This window comes from Oncorhynchus mykiss, chromosome 6, assembly GCF_057628025.1.
Source record: "Oncorhynchus mykiss isolate SJ-2025 chromosome 6, ASM5762802v1, whole genome shotgun sequence".
NCBI classification, from domain to species: domain Eukaryota; kingdom Metazoa; phylum Chordata; class Actinopteri; order Salmoniformes; family Salmonidae; genus Oncorhynchus; species Oncorhynchus mykiss.
In genome coordinates, this window is record NC_143027.1 from 75,268,986 (window position 1) to 75,284,484 (window position 15,499).

Consider the following 15,499-nt stretch of genomic DNA (forward strand, 5'->3'; position numbering starts at 1 on the left):
TGTCGCTTTCACTGGATGTCAAGTCTTTAGAAATTGGTTGTTTTTCCCCTTTGTGTAATGAAGAAGTAGGGCTGTTTAGAACAAGGGTCGAGTCTAGTGTACTGTTGTGGTTGGGGAGCGCGACCTGAAAGCTCGCGCCACTTTGTTTTTAAATCGGCTATTGAGCGCAGTTTATCCCGTCTTAAATTTAAATGATTATTTACGTAAAAAAATACCTAAAGTTGTATTAAGAAAGTTGTTTGAAATGTTTGGACAAAGATTACAGGTAACTTAAATATTTTGTAGTCATGTTGCACGAGTTGGAACCAGTGTTTTTCAGGATCAAACGCGCCAAATAAATGGACATTTTGAAGATATAACGACGGAATTAATCAAACAAAAGGACTAGTTGATGTTTGTGGGACATATTGGAGTACAAACAGAAGAAGCTCTTCAAAGGTAAGGCATGAATTATATCTTTATTCTGAGTTTTGTGTCACGCCTGGTGTTTGATGGGGTGCTTTCCTCAGATAATAGCATGGTTTGCTTTCGCCGTAAAGCCTTTTTGAAATCTGACACAGTGGCTGGATTAACAAGAAGTAAAGCTTTAATTTGGTGTATAGCACTTGTGATTGTATGAAAGTTAAATATTTATATTTCTGCCATTTCACCGGATGTTGTCAAATCGATCGCGTTAACGGGATTTGATCCCTAAGAAGTTTAAGCACACTAGGTTTGTCTATTGTTGTGACTTAGATGATCAGATTTGATGTAATCCAGGTAATTCCAGAGGGTTCATATACTTTCTTGCCACTGTACATTTGTGTTATGTAACCATCTTAAGTATGTGTAACTACAAAAAAGGTAATTGGGGAATCATGAATTTCGCTTGATATGAACCTACAGGAAATTGCATGTGCATTCTGAAAGATTCCCTGCTACTAGCTAGACTAACTTATCAAAACATCAATGAATGATCAATTCCCCCAAGAATGCTACATTTTTAAGACCAAGAACGCTATCAGGTCAAGACCTGCTGTGTGTCTGACAAATGGAAATTCCTCCTGAGACGCAAATGTTGTACCTTCTATTTGGCCTAGATTTGAGCAGTCCATGGGTAAGTCGAAGGGGAAAAATAGCCTTGTAGCATCTTGTACTAAGCCTGACCTGAAAGTGAATGACAGCTCTAGCCTTTGATTTTCAATAGCTGGAATGATACCCAGACACACATGAAGTAGGATTTATTGTTCAAAAGGTATAAGCTGTTTAGGAATAGGCCTAATTCATCTGTATTGGTGTCAGGAAACTGTTAATATCCTAGGAAGGGATGTTGTTGACACTTACTCTGCCTACGTATAACCTCCACAAAAAGAATCCTAGGGCTTCTCTTTCAGACATTTTGAAAGTTGTTTTTGGCACTGCCACTGTCAGAGCCTAGGCAATGTGGCTGTGGCATGCACGAGGCCTATTCCTCAATGTGATTTTTCTGCCAATAAACAGAAAAGCCACAAATATACAGTACCATGTATAGGACATGCCTAACATTAATTATCTACAAATATGAAGCACAGATTATGTATGGAAATCACTCTCGACAAAAAAATACTATTGCAGTTAAATTTGATGTAGTCTACTTAGCCTACTATATGGGAATAGAGCAAGAATGAATTGTTTGGTCTCGAGAGAAATCTCATTTAGAGTTAGCACTGATTAGAGGGCACAGAGGTTTAAATACATGTCATTGAGAAATACAGGATGAGGCAAGTGAGGATAACTTGCACGGCTTCATTTCTGACCCAGTAGCCCCAGCCTTCACATGTATGAAAGACATTGGAAGTTGAAGGATTGTCAGACCCTCAACCTAGCTGATTGGAGGGACTAGATGGAACGAATCATCTATCAAGCCATTTCAGATCTGTGAACACCCAAGGGGAAGGGAATGCGGTTTAAAATAGGACCTGGTTACGGTCTTTCTAGGGGTAGTTTTCAAGAGGTTCAAATCTGGGTAGCATTAGGTGTTCCTTCCTGCTACACCTGTTTTTTCTATGACATTCTTGAGCGTGCTGCTTCCCTCAGGATCTAGGAATTTATCTGAGAAACTAGCCCTCGGGGGCCACCAATCAGACACTCCAGTGAAATATTGCAAAACAAGTCCTGCCACTTTTGCTAAAAGCTGCCATCAAACTAAACACAGAAACCTCTTCATGCTTACCTTACATTGTAGTGGTAGTCTATATTTCATAGTCAGAATTAGGTGAAAACAAAAAACCATGGAACACTAGAATCATTCCTGTTCATCTGGGATTCATTACACCCCCCTTCCCCATCAAAGATTCCATTGTGACATTCTAAACTCTGATGAGAGTCTGAGAGAACAGCATACTCTAAGCATTGCAGCATGAGCAACACTAGAATGCTTTGTTAATGGAAATATCACTCTGGTTCGTCCAGTTGAAAGAATAGACAAAGCCATGAGACAAAAGGCAAAAATAGATATCTTGTGACTATTGGGCTCATGGGCTGACTCGCTCACACGTAACAGGAAACAAAATTAAAAAGGGATCTGCTGATCAATACATTAGTTACACTGACAACAAAAACTAACAACTGGTCCATGGTCTGGGACAGGGCTAGTAAGGAGTTGGATTAGTGGTCAGGGAGTGTACACAGACAATGCATTTATTTCCATAGCAACAGAGCTGTGACATAAATCAACAGGGATATCTGCGATAAACCCTCTTATCTATGTCAAACATGATGCAACAAACCAGAGCTTCTCAATAAGTGTTACAAAGACGCAGTCTGACAAAGTCCTCTCTCTACAGGCAAACAAATCCAGGTGACTATTAGGCCAATTGCCAAAATCTGCATAAAGAAAACAAGCGCATTTTCACCCGTTTCACCAGTAGTGTTTCTGCCAAACTGACTTGATGCAGGTAAAAATCAGCGCATGGTGACATTTCACATATAGTGCATTCGGAAATTATTCAGACCCCTTCACTTTTCACATTTTGTTACGTTACAGCCTTATTCTAAAATTGATTAAATAAAATTGAAAAACCTCAGCAATGACAAAGCAAAAACCAGGTTTAGATTTGTTTGCAAATTTATTAAAAATAAACAAATACCTTGCATAATTACTCAGACACTTTGCTACAAGACTCAAAATTAATCTCAGGAGCATCCAGTTTCAATTGATCATCCTTGAGATGTTTTTACAACTTGGGAGTCCACCTGTGGTAAATTCAATTGATTGGATATGATTTGGAAAAGGCATACACCTGTCTATATAAAAACGGTCCCACAGCTGACAGTGCATGTCAGAGCAAAAACCAAGCAATGAGGTCGAAAAAAATTGTCCATAGAGCGTCGAGACAGGATTGTGTCGAGGCACAGATTTGAGGAAGGGTACCAAAACATTTCTGCAGCATTGAAGGTCCCCAAGAACACCGTGGCCTCCATTATTCAATGGAAGAAGTTTGGAACCACCAAGACTCTTCCTACAGCTGGCCACCTGGCCAAACTGAGCAATCGGGGGAGAAGGGCCTTGGTCAAGGAGGTGACCAAGAACCCAATTGTCACTCTGACAGAGTTCCTCTGTGGAGATGGGAGAACCTTCCAGAAGGACAACCATCTCTGCAGTACTCCACCAAATCAGGCCTTTATGGTAGAGTGGCCAGACGGAAGCCACACCTCAGTGAATAGCACATGACAGCCCGCTTGGAGTTTGCCAAAAGCCAACTAAAGGACTCAGACCATGAGAAACAAGATCTGGTCTGATGAAACCAAGATTAAACTCTTTGGCCTGAATGCCAAGCGTCACGTCTGAAGGAAGCCTGGCACCATCCCTACGGTGAAGCATGGTGGTGGCACCATCATGCTGTGGGGATGTTTTCAGCGGCAAGGACTGAAAGACTAGTCAGGATCGAGGCAAAGACAAACAGAGCAAAGTACTGAGAGAACCTTGATGAAGAGCACTCAGGTTCATCTTCCAACAGGTCAACAACCCTAAGCACAAAGCCAAGACAATGCAGGAGTGGCTTCGGGACAAGTCTCTGAATGTCCTTGAGTGGCCCAGCAAGAGACCGGATCGAACAGCAGACCTGAAAAATCGCTGTGCAGCAATACTCCCCATCCAACCTAGCAGAGCTTGAGAGGAATGAGAGAAACTCCCCAAATAGAGGTGTGCCAACCTTACAGCATCATGTCACCATGTCAAACGATTGTACCTAACTTTCCTGTTTCCATCACAGCTGTTATGATTAAATTATACAGAGACTTTACTTGCATAAAAACATGGTTAAGTCAAGTCAATCTCCATAGAGGAAGATTTCTTCAAACTGCATGCAGTAAAACAAACTACTGTTAAGTAGAGGTCGACCAATTAATTAGGGCCGATTTCAAGTTTTCATAACAACATAACATGTTTGTTTTTTTAACGCATAGCAGTATTTTGGAAAGTTGTATTTTCAACGATTTCATTGAAGACATCATGGCGAATAAATCAGGAAAAGCGAAGTCAAAGTATACAGATTTGCACGAGATTATAGAAGAGATTGATTGATTGAGATATACATATATACAGTGCCTTGCGAAAGTATTCGGCCCCCTTGAACTTTGCGACCTTTTGCCACATTTCAGGCTTCAAACATAAAGATATAAAACTGTATTTTTTTGTGAAGAATCAACAACAAGTGGGACACAATCATGAAGTGGAACAACATTTATTGGATATTTCAAACTTAAACAAATCAAAAACTGAAAGATTGGGCGTGCAAAATTATTCAGCCCCTTTACTTTTCAGCTCCCAAGCTTTAAACATCCCAAGGAGCACTGTGCAAGCGATAATATTGAAATGGAAGGAGTATCAGACCACTGCAAATCTACCAAGACCTGGCCGTCCCTCTAAACTTTCAGCTCATACAAGGAGAAGACTGATCAGAGATGCAGCCAAGAGGCCCATGATCACTCTGGATGAACTGCAGAGATCTACAGCTGAGGTGGAAGACTCTGTCCATAGGACAACAATCAGTCGTATATTGCACAAATCTGGCCTTTATGGAAGAGTGGCAAGAAGAAAGCCATTTCTTAAAGATATCCATAAAAAGTGTCGTTTAAAGTTTGCCACAAGCCACCTGGGAGACACACCAAACATGTGGAAGAAGGTGCTCTGGTCAGATGAAACCAAAATTGAACTTTTTGGCAACAATGCAAAACGTTATGTTTGGCATAAAAGCAACACAGCTGAACACACCATCCCCACTGTCAAACATGGTGGTGGCAGCATCATGGTTTGGGCCTGCTTTTCTTCAGCAGGGACAGGGAAGATGGTTAAAATTAATGGGAAGATGGATGGAGCCAAATACAGGACCATTCTGGAAGAAAACCTGATGGAGTCTGCAAAAGACCTGAGACTGGGACAGAGATTTGTCTTCCTACAAGACAATGATCCAAAACATAAAGCAACATCTACAATGGAATGGTTCAAAAATAAACAACAGGTGTTAGAATGGCCAAGTCAAAGTCCAGACCTGAATCCAATCGAGAATCTGTGGAAAGAACTGAAAACTGCTGTTCACAAATGCTCTCCATCCAACCTCACTGAGCTCGAGCTGTTTTGCAAGGAGGAATGGGAAAAAAATTCAGTCTCTCGATGTGCAAAACTGATAGAGACATACCCCAAGCGACTTACAGCTGTAATCGCAGCAAAAGGTGGCGCTACAAAGTATTAACTTAAGGGGGCTGAATCATTTTGCACGCCCAATTATTCAGTTTTTGATTTGTTAAAAAAAGTTTGAAATATCCAATAAATGTCGTTCCACTTCATGATTGTGTCCCACTTGTTGTTGATTCTTCACAAAAAAATACAGTTTTATATCTTTATGTTTGAAGCCTGAAATGTGGCAAACGGTCGCAAAGTTCAAGGGGGCCGAATACTTTCGCAAGGCACTGTCTGTGTGTGTATGTATATGTGTGTGTGATATATATATATATTATTATACATACATACACACACACACACAGACATTTCATTGCAATATATATATATATATATATATATATATATATATATATATATATATATATATATATATATATATATATATATATATATATATATATATATATATATATATATATATGTTTTGTGCAAAAATACAAAAAATATATTTATATTTCATAAAACGGCGTTAGCACTTACCTGTCCAGAAGTACATCCTGTCCTTGCAGAAACAGCTCCTCAGCTCCTGTTTGAATCATAACACTCAAAGATACCTCAAACAAAAAATCTGTCTCACTTTCCCGATCAATCTCTTCTATAATCTGGTGCAAATCTGTATACTTAGACTTTGACTTCGCTTTTCCTGATTTATTCGACATGATGTCTTCAATGAAATCGTTGAAAATACAACTTTCCAAAATACTGCTGTGCGTAACAAGCGTCACAGCAACTCCTCTGATAGTCAAAGCGAGAATGGATTTTTATCAAAGAATCAGGTCAGATATATATATTTTCCATGTCAGATATATATTTTCCATGTCAGATATATTTTCTATTTTTTTATTCAAATGGAATGGAGTAGAACAGCAAACACACACATGACCACTGCGCTGGCTGCTCCATTTCCATATGAAATAGCCATTGGGTGCGGTTCAGGGGTGGGCAGGCCCACAACAATGGCCAGAGTTGAATGGGACAGCACTTCACCTTAGTGACTATTCCCTCTGCTCTATACAATACATATATTTTTATTTTATGTGATGATAAAAGGCTCATAACATAAAAAAAGATTTGTATCGTTTCTTTCACAGTGATAGCGACTCCGACTGGGAGCCCCCGGTGCCAAGCTGCCCGCTCTACCTCTGCCTCCAGTGGTGTTCATATGCCACAGTTCATTACTGCAGGCATGACTGTGCCTCAGGGCCAAAAGGGCACGGCATGGAGGCGTCGTTGTGTTCTGTGTCGCATGACCTGCACTACTTGTTCAGTTTGCCTCAGATTTACATCAGAAAGAGACTGCTATGGGACATGGCACAGGCAGCAAAATATTGTATAGAGGACTTCCAAAGGGTGTACTGTTTTTTTTATATATTTATTTTCTACGCTTATTTTAAACTTTTTTTTTTGGTGTGTTAGAATAGCTTTTTGATATGTTGTATATAGTTATTTGCACTGTTGTGTATATAGTTATAAGTAATTTCACCAAGTCGGCCACTTGGGTACATTTGGCCAACTTGTGTGGGACACCTGGGTGACTTCATGCTAAATGTCATGTAGCTCACCTATTCCTGAAGTTATCAGTCTGAAACTTTGCACACCTACAGTTGCCCTCTTGCGTTATCCATCAAAATTATCTCCAGCATCCCATCTGATTGTGTGGCTATTCTAGGACATGTGAAAGATCCTACAACAATAAAAAACAGAAAACGTATGCTCTTTCTTTCTCTTTTCTTCCACCAGATCTGTGTTATATTCTCCTACATTCAATTAACACTTCCACAAACTTCAGAATGTTTTCATTCAAATGATAGTAAGAATATGCATATCCTTGCTTCTGGGGCGGAGCTACAGGCAGTTAGATTAGGGTATGTCTTCAGGCGGAAATTGAGAACAAGGGATGCAGCCATAAGAGCCATAACTTATCTTATAAAAAACAATCAATCATAATCACTAGTTAACTACACATGGTTGATGATATTACAAGTTAATCTAGCGTGTCCTGCGTTGCATATAATCGATGCGGTGTATATTCGTGAAAAAGGACCGTTGTTGCTCCAATGTGTACCTAACCATAAACATCAATGCCTTTCTTAAAATCAATACACAGAAGTATATATTTTTAAACATGCATATTTAGCTAAAAGAAATCCAGGTTAGCAGGCAATATTAACCAGGTGAAATTGTGTCACTTCTCTTGCGTTCATTGCACGCAGAGTCCGTGTATATGCAACAGTTTGGGCCGCCTAGTTTGCCAGAATTGTACATAATTATGACATTACATTGAAGGTTGTGCAATGTAACAGGAATATTTAGACTTATGGATGCCACCCGTTCGATAAAATACGGAACGGTTCTGTATTTCACTGAAAGAATAAACGTCTTGTTTTCGAGATGATAGTTTCCGGATTCGACCATATTAATGACCTAAGGCTCGTATTTCTGTGTGTTATTATGGTATAGTTAAGTCTATGATTTGATAGAGCAGTCTGACTGAGCAGTGGTAGGCAGAAGCAGGCGCGTAAACATTCATTCAAACAGCACTTTCGTGCGTTTTGCCAGCAGCTCGTCGCTGTGCTACAAGCATTGTGCGGTTTATGACTTCAAGCAAATCAACTCCCGAGATTAGGCTGGTGTAACCGATGTGAAATGGCTAGCTAGTTAGCGGGGTGCGCACTAATAGCGTTTCAAACGTCACTCGCTCTGAGCCTTGCAGTGGTTGTTCCCCATGCTCTGCATGGGTAACGCTGCTTCGAGGGTGGCTGTTGTCAATGTGTTCCTGGTTCGAGCCCAGGTAGGAGCGAGTAGAGGGATGGAAGCTATACTGTTACACTGGCAATACTAAAGTGCCTATAAGAACATCCAATAGTCAAAGGTTAATGAAATACAAATGGTATAGAGGGAAATAGTCCTATAATTCCTATAATAACTACAACCTAAAACTTCTTACCTGGGAATATTGAAGACTCATGTTCAAAGGAACCACCAGCTTTCATATGTTCTCATGTTCTGAGCAAGGAACTGAAACGTTAGCTTTCTTACATAGCACATATTGCACTTTTACTTTCTTCTCCAACACTTTGTTTTTGCATTATTTAAACCAAATTGAACATGTTTCATTATTTACTTGAGGCTAAATTGATTTTGATGTATTATATTAAGTTAAAATAAGTTCACTCAGTATGGTTGTAATTGTCATTATTACAAAATATATATATATTTTTATTATTATTTTATTTCATAATTGGCCGAATTAAATCGGTATTGGCTTTTTTGGTCCTCCAATAATCGGTATCGGCGTTGAAAAATCATAGTCGGTCGACCTCTACTGTTAAATAAAATATCTCATCAAGCTTTGGATGACAGCCAATAATGCAATGTCTTAAAATGTGACAAGCTCAAAGCAAACATAAACCCAAGGGTTAAGAGGTGGCTGTGACAAATGTGTTGGAAATGTTGGTTTACTACAGAGGAGAGCTGAGATGCACAACAACTGGTCTATACTCAAACTCAGTGACACATTTAGGCTACTAACAGTGTAGTTAGCCTATTTAAAAATATATATATAATCAAAACCAGAGACAGCAGCATTGACAACCTGATTCCACAATGATAAAATATCCCAAAAATGAGATATGTTTATATTGGTAAAAACTTCCTTCTTCAGAACACTTGTGGAGCAACAAGATATTCCGTAGAAGGTCACACTTTTCCCCCACCCCTCTCTCTCCAAACTGCAGCAACCCAAACAGGAAATACATTCCACATGACCACAGAAGGCAGACATAGCAATTGAAGCTGCCTTTAGCTCAACAACAATACCAAAGACCTCTGTGTTGTAGTAGCACGAGGGGATTATTCAAATACTTTAATAAGATAGTCAGTTGAGTTGGACAGTACTGATTGAAGGTGTCTTGTGTGTGTGTAACATTCAGCAACACAAAGGTGGGGAAATAACTGTGAGAACTCTGTTCATGGACTACAGCTCATCGTTTATCAACAAGATATGGACACTGGGATTGAACCCCTCCCTCTACAACTGAATCCTGGACATCCTGACAGGCCAGCCCCAGGTGGTGAGGGTATGCAACAACTAGGGCTGGCTCAATTTTCAGATAAACGTGTAACTGACAATTATGGACAATATAACAATTTAACTTTATATTCAAGCAGATAAAGTTTAGTCAATAGCAGTTAAGTTTTACATGAAGTGGGTAAAATTGGTAATCATTTTACGAGCAAAACGGCACAGTCGGAAGGAGAAGCTTAATTTCCAAAAGTCCCGAGCGGTCAAAACCATTAATTTTTTTAATCTGGTGTCACCAAAGCTGTGTTTTATTCATTGCGTATGTCGTAGATCATTTTCAAAGCAGCATTATAAGCTCAAAACATTTAAAATTACGATTATGATAATGACAGTGTCTATTTGCATAACAATTACCCAAAATTCCATAATCATCACAGCGCAAGCAACAACACCTCAGAAAAGCTGACCCTCAACACGGGGGCCACTCGGGGGGTTTGTACTTAGTGCCCTCCCTGTTTACCCAAAACTGCGTGGCCACGCACAACTCCAACACCATCATCAAGTTTGCTGACAACACGTGGTAGGTCTGATCACCGGCGGAGATGAGTCAGCCTATAAGAAGGAGATCAGAGACTTAGCAGTGTGGTGTAGAGGTCGACCGATTATGATTTTTCAACAACGATTATTGGATGACCAAAAAAGCCGATTCCGATTATTGGACGATTTTTTTAATATTTGTAATAATGACAATTACAACAATACTGAGTGAACACTTATTTTAACTTCATATAATACATCAATAAAATCAATTTAGTCTCAAGTAAATAATGAAACATGTTCAATTTGGTTTAAATAATGCAAAAACAAAGTGTTGGAGAAGAAAGTAAAAGTGCAATATGTGCTTTGTAAGAAAGCTAACGTTTCAGTTCCTTGCTCAGAACATGAGAACATATGAAAGCTGGTGGTTCCTTTTAACATGAGTCTTCAATATTCCCAGGTAAGAAGTTTTAGGTTGTAGTCATTATAGGAATTATAGGACTATTTCCCTCTATACCATTTGTATTTCATTAACCTTTGACTATTGGATGTTCTTATAGGCACTTTAGTATTGCCAGTGTAACAGTATAGCTTCCGTCCCTCTCCTCGCTCCTCCCTGGGCTCGAACCAGCAACACAACGACAACAGCCACCATCGAAGCAGCGTTACCCATGCAGAGCAAGGGGAACAACTACTAGAAGGCTCAGAGCGAGTGACGTTTGAAACGCTATTAGCGTGTGCTAACTAGCTAGTCATTTCACTTCGGTTACACCAGCCTCATCTCGGGAGTTGATAGGCTTGAAGTCATAAACAGTGCAATGCTTGATGCACAACGAAGAGCTGCTGGCAAAACGCACGAAAGTGCTGTTTGAATTAATGTTTACGCGCCTGCTTCTGCCTACCACCGCTCAGTTAGATACTTGCCTGCTTGTATGCTCAGTCAGATTATATGCAACACAGGACACGCTTGATAATATCATCAACCATGTGTAGTTAACTAGTGATTATGATTGTTTTTTGTAAGATAGGTTTAATGCTAACTAGCAACTTACCTTGGCTTACTGCATCCGCGTAACAGGCAGTCTCCTTGTGGAGTGCAACAAGAAAGAGGCAGGTTGTTATTGCGTTGGACTAGTTAACTGTAAGGTTGCAAGATTGGATCCCTCGAGCTGACAAGGTGAAAATCTGTCGTTCTGCCCCTGAACAAGGCAGTTAACCCACCGTTCCTAGGCCGTCGTTGAAAATAAGAATGTGTTCTTAACTGACCTGACTAGTTAAAAAGTTAAATAAAAAAATATTTATAAAATATACATTTTTTTTTATTTTATAAATAAATAGGCAAATCGGCACCCAAAAATATTGATTTCCGATTGTTCTGAAAACTTGAAATCGGCCCTAATTAATCGGCCATTCCGATTAATCGGTCGACCTCTAGTGTGGTGCAAAGACAACAACCTCAATAAGACCAAAGGGGATGATCGTGCACTATAGGAGAAAGATAAATCTACGATAATCGAGAATTTCAATAAGCATCTCTACGGCTGGCCATGCTTTTCACCTGGCTACCCCTACCCCAGCCAACAGCTCTGCACCCCCGCAGCAACTGGCCCAAGACCCCCCCGCTTCTCTTTCACCCAAATCCAGACAGCCGATGTTCTGAAAGAGCTGCAAATTCTGGACCCCAACAAATCAGCTGGGCTAGACAATCTGGATCCTCTCTTCCTAAAATGAGCCACCGCCATTGTTGCAACACCTATTACTAGTCTGTTCAACCTCTCTCATTTCGTCTGAGATTCCTAATGATTGGAAAGAAGTCGAGGTCATCCCCCTCTTCAAAGGGGAGACACTCTAGACTCAAACTGCTACAGACCTATATCGATCCTGCCCTGCCTTTCTAAAGTCTTTGAAAGCCAAGTGAACAAACAGATCATTGACAATTTCGAATCCCACCGTACCTTCTCGGCTATGCAATCTGGTTTCCGAGCTGGTCATGGGTGCACCTCAGCCACACGCAAGGTCCTAAACGACATCATAACCACCATCGATAAAAGACAGTACTGTGAAGCCGTCATCATCGACCTGGCTTAGGCTTTCGACTGTCAATCACTGCATTCTTATCGGCAGACTCAGCATTGGTTTCTCTAATGGCTGCCTCGCCTGGTTCACCAACTACTTCTCTGATAGAGTTCAGTATGTCAAATCGGAGGGCCTGTTGTCCAGACCTCTGGCAGTCTCTATGGGGGTCCCAACAGGGTTCAATTCTCGGGCCGACTCTTTACTCTGTAAATTTCAAAGATGTTGCTCTTGCTGCTGGTGATTCTCTGATCCACCTCCACGCAGACGATACCATTCTGTATACATCTGGCCCTTCTTTGGACACTTAACTAACCTCCAAAGAGCTTCAATGACATAACTCTCCTTCCGTGGCCTCCAACTGCTCTTAAATACAAGTAAAACTAAATGCATGCTCTTCAACCGATCGTTGCCCACACCTGCCCGCCCGACTAGCATCTCTGCTCTGGACGGTTCTGACTTACAATATGTGGACAACTATAAATACCTAGGTGTCTGGTTAGACTGTAAACTCTCCTTCCAGACTCACATTAAGCATCTCCAATCCAAAGTTAAATCTAGAATTGGCTTCCTATTTCACAACAAAGCCTCCTTCACTCATGCTGCCAAACATACCCTCGTAAAACTGACTATCCTACAGATCCTTGACTTCGGCAATGTCATTTACAAAATAGCCTCCAACGCTCTACTCAGACTGCATCCAATTTGCTATCACAGTGCCATCCATTGTCACCAAAGCCCCATTTACTACCCACCACTGCGACCTGTATGCTCTTGTTGGCTGGTCCTCGCAACATATTCGTTGCCAAACCCCCTGGCTCCAGGTCATCTATAAGTCTTTGCTAGGTAAAGCTCTGCCTTATCTCAGCTCACTGGTCACCATAGCAACACCCACCCATAGCACGCCCTCCAGCAGGTATATTTCACTGGTCATCCCCAAAGCCTACACCTCCTTTGGCCACCTTTCCTTCCAGTTCTCTGCTGCCTATGACTGGAGTGAATTGCAATTTTAAAACAAATAAATAAAAAAAATAATAATAATAATAAATATATATACACATACATACACACACATTTAATCACTCAAGTTGGACGTATATCTCTCTCACTAACTAAGCATCAGCCGTCAGAGCAGCTTACCGATCGCTGCAGCTGTACACAGCCCCTCTGTAAATATCCCATCCAACCACTTTTTCTGCTTGTTTGCACACCGTTATTTTTCTACTTGCACATTCCATCTGCACATATCACTCCAGTGTAAAGTGCTACATTTTAATTACTTTGCCACTATTGGCCTATTTATTGCTTTACCTCCTTACTTCATTTGCACACACTGTACACAGGTTTTTCTATTGTGTTATTGACTTTATCCCATGTGTTTGTTAAACATGGGATAAACTCTTGTTTATGTCGCACTGCTTTGCTCCATCTTGGCCAGGTTGCAGTTGTAAATGATAACTTGTTCTCAACTGGCCTACCTGGTTAAATAAAGGTGAAATAAATACATAAAAAGAGGGGAGAGCATGCCCCCATGAACATCGACGGGGCTGTTGTGGAGCGGGTTGAGAGCTTCAAGTTCCTTGGCATCCACATCACTAAGGATGGCCCACACACACCCACACAGTCATGAAGAGGGCAAGGCAGCGCCCCTAACCCTCAGGCTGAAAGGTTTTAGCATGGGCCCTCGGGTCCTTCGACAACGGCACCAACGAGAGCATCTTGACTGGCTGCATCACCACTCTATGGCAAATGCACCACCCTTGACCTCAAAGCGCTACAGAGGGTGGTGCGGACAGCCTAGTACATCACTGGAGCCGAGCTTCCTGCCATCCAGGGCCACTATATCAGGAATGCAAAATTGGCAAAGACTCCAGACAGCCAAGCCACAGACTGTTGGGCAAATGGTACCGGAGCATCGGTTCAGGCTCCGAGACAGCTTCTACCCTCAGGCCATAAGACTGCTCAATAGCCAACTAATGGTACCCGAACTATCTGCACTGACCCTATGCGCAAGCACGCACACTACATTGACACTCCCACAAAACCTACCCCACACACACTTAAACACTCATAATTTGCTGCTGCTCTGTTGTTCTTTACTCTTATTATTATCCATCCTGATGCCTAGTCCCTTTACCCTGCCTTCATGTACATATCTACCAAAAATACCTCGTACCTCTCTGCACATTGATCTGGTACTCCCTGTATATACTGTATCGCCATTCGTGTGTATTTTATTCCTATTTATCATTTTATTATTAAACGGCATCGTTGGGAAGGACTCCTAAGCAAGCAAGTATTTCACCGTAAAGTCGTATTTGGCACGTGACAAATACGATTTGATTCCAGTTGTTCGATACTGTACTACTGGCCTATATCTTTGCAAAATTTGCCAATTTCTCAATCCAACATTACCACCCAAGCAAAAAACTATAACATTAAACAAATCATGCAATACCCAGATCAATGTAGAATATCGAAAACAACGGTACAGCATTATTGATGTCATCTCTCAAGCAAGCTACCAAACGCAAAGGATAGTAAGGGCTACTCCCGTTCTGAGGATGCAGCAAGCTTGCTCCGGCTGTCCCTCACTGGTTAGCTTGCTATAACACACAAGCAAATGTTGATGAAAGCGAAACATAATGCAACCTAGATATACTAGCACGGCTAAATACCGATAGATCACGGTAAAGTCAAGCAGATATGAACTCGGAAGACAAGTTGTGGGGAGGCAGATTTTTTTTTCAAGTAAAGAGGTCGCAAAATTGCCCACCCGGCTCGCTAGTTACACTAGATTTTACCTACTATAAATCGGTGATCCTCTTCAAATCCGACCAGCTTGGTACTAGTCGGTTGTGTGGTCAGTTCAAGTGAGCCGAGTTATCCACCTTTGAAGCATAGAAAAATGCATAGACGTAGCTCGTAGGCTAGTATTTATGAATCTGATCACTATTTAGCAGGAAGGTGCAACATAATCTCCGCAAGCGCAGTACGCCGGTTTCATCGAAACTCATGCAGACAACACCGGGCACTATGTTGCAAGCTATTAATACGGCCCTTTAACGCCCTAAACTACAACGAAATCGCCTGTCAGGCTCGAGTGGAGAAAAAGTTCGGCAACATAGTTACACAAAATACATGAGAAATTCACTGTAACAAAC

At 41.0% G+C, this 15,499-nt stretch overlaps 1 protein-coding gene across 4 annotated transcripts in view; it reads right to left on the minus strand.

Moving 5' to 3' along the window:
• The window catches only part of LOC110526586 (granule associated Rac and RHOG effector protein 1), a 53,213-nt gene that overhangs the window by 36,758 nt on the left and 956 nt on the right, over nucleotides 1-15,499 (minus strand). The window contains exon 1 of one of the 4 annotated variants that reach the window (XM_021607681.3): nucleotides 15,144-15,361. The exons of 1 other annotated variant lie outside the window; for it this stretch is intronic. The gene's annotated coding sequence lies outside the window, so the exon portion shown is untranslated. Of the gene's footprint in view, nucleotides 1-15,139; nucleotides 15,362-15,499 lie in introns of those variants that run through there. 2 more of the 4 variants (XM_036980975.2, XM_090238865.1) reach the window with 2 other exon arrangements.